At 45.9% G+C, this 2,199-nt stretch overlaps 1 pseudogene; it reads left to right on the plus strand.

Annotated features, from left to right (window-relative positions):
• The first annotated feature begins 411 nt into the window (after positions 1-411).
• On the plus strand, positions 412-758 carry LOC105504406 (annotated as a pseudogene).
• The last annotated feature ends 1,441 nt before the right edge of the window (positions 759-2,199 follow it).

Below are 2,199 nucleotides of genomic sequence, written 5' to 3' on the forward strand. Positions count from 1 at the left end.
AGGATGGTCTCGATCTCCTGACCTCGTGATCCGCCCGTCTCGGCCTCCCAAAGTGCTGGGATTACAGGCTTGAGCCACCGCGCCCGGCAAGTTTTTTTTTTAAATTTTAAACTACGTATTTCCCCATTTATTGGTTTGTGAGTTATATACTGTCTTCAATTTATATTACTTAAGTGGTTTCCTTTAAAACTTTAATACAGATACTTAAGATCTCACATTGATTCCTACTCTCCATCTAATAATACAAGGAGCTTAGAATGCCTTAACTTCCTGCAGCCAATTAAGCCGACTGAGTTCCTTTCCTCATGGGGGCCCAGTGTGCAATGGCTGCAAACAGCAGCTTCCCTGGTAGTGATGCAGCCTGTTTGTTGTATGGGTTGCTCTAAGGGACCTTGGAGACAGACCTTTCAGATGGATGTTCATGTTTCTGACCTTGCACTACCCCAGTGTAGGCTCCACACAGGCATGCGAGGTGCCATTGGAAAGCCCCAGGGCACTGTGGCCAGGGTTCACATTGGCCGAGTTATGTCCATCCGCACCAAGCTGCAGAACAAGGAGCATGTGATTGAGGCCCTGTGCAGGGCCAAGTTCAAGCTCCCCAGCCGCCAGAAGATGCACATCTCAAAGAAGTGGGGCTTCACCAAGTTCAATGCCAATGAATTTGAAGACATGGTGGCTGAGAAGCGGCTCATCCCAGATGGGTCAAGTACGTTCCCAATCGTGGCGCTCTGGACAAGTGGCAGGCCCTGCACTCATGAGGGCTTCCACTGTGCTGCCCCCTCTTAATACTCACCAATAAATTCTACTTCCTGTTCACCTAAAAAAAAAAAAATGCCTTCACTTCAATTACCCCTCTTTCTTACGTACTTTGTCTGTTATTTTAGTTTTATCCTGATTCCCTCAATAAACATTATTAGTATATTATTAGTGTTGTTTCTATACAGTTGTTTAAATTTATCTACTTTGCTCACTGTTCCTTCTTGCATCTCATTCCTTCCTTCAGTGATTGCTTGTTGAAATAATTCCTGGCCTAGCGCAGTGGCTTACACGTGTAATCCCAGCACTTTGGGAGGCCGAGGCGGGGGGCGGGGGGCGGATCAGCTGACGTCAGGAGTTTGAGACCAGCCTGGCCAACATGGTGAAACCCCGTCTCTACTTAAAATACAAAAATTAGCTGGGTGTGGTGGCAGGTGCCTGTAATCCCAGCTACTCGGGAGGCTAAGGCAGGAGAATTGCTTGAACCCGGGAGGCAGAGGTTGCAGTGAGCTGAGATTGTGCCACTGCACTCCAGCCTGGGGGACAAGAACTAGACTTCATCTCAAAAAAAAAAATTCCTTTAGAATTTCTTTAGGAGTCTATGGATGGTAAATACTCTCAATTTTTGTCTAAAAATCTGTTTTTCCCTTTTTAATAGTTCATTTTTAATTTTATTTATGTTATTTTTATAAAGACAGGGTCTCCCTATGTTGCCCAGGCTGGTCTGGAAATCCTTGGCTAAAGAGATCTTCCTGCCTCAGCCTCCTAAAGTGCTGGGATTACAAGGCTTGAGCCACTGCATGTGACCAAATAATAGTTTAGTTGGGTATACAATTCCAATTTGACAGTTGGCTTTTTTTTCTCACTATTTTGAAGATAATGTCTCCGGCTTGTATGTTATTAATGAGAGGTCTGCCCTTGGTCCAGTTTCTTATTTTGAGATGGAGTTTTGCTCTTGTTGCTCAGGCTGGAGTGTAATGGTGTGATCTTGGCTCACCACAACCTCCGCCTCCCTGGTTCAAGTGATTCTCCTCCCTCAGCCTCCAAAGTACCTGGGATTACAGGCATGTGCCACCATGGCTGGCTAATTTTATATTTTTAGTAGAGACAGGGTTTCTCCATGTTGCTCAAGCTGGTCTTGAACTCCCAACCTCAGGTGATCCACCCACTTCGGCCTCCCAAAGTGCTGGAATTATAGGTGTGAGCCACCACGCCTCTGGCCCCTTGGTCCAATTTCTAATTGCCATTCTTTTGTAGATAATCTGTCTCTTTTCTTTCACTGCTGTAAGATCTTTATGTCTTGGTTTTCTTTTTTTTTTTTTTTTTTAGAGTCTTTGTCTCACTCTGCCGCCCAGGCTGGAGGGCAGTGGTGTGAGCACCTCTGGGGTTCAAGCGATTGTCCTGCCTCAGCCTCCCAAGTAGCCGGGACCTCAGGCATGCATC

The sequence above is a fragment of the Colobus angolensis genome, unplaced genomic scaffold (assembly GCF_000951035.1).
Source record: "Colobus angolensis palliatus isolate OR3802 unplaced genomic scaffold, Cang.pa_1.0 Scaffold91, whole genome shotgun sequence".
NCBI lineage: Eukaryota > Metazoa > Chordata > Mammalia > Primates > Cercopithecidae > Colobus > Colobus angolensis.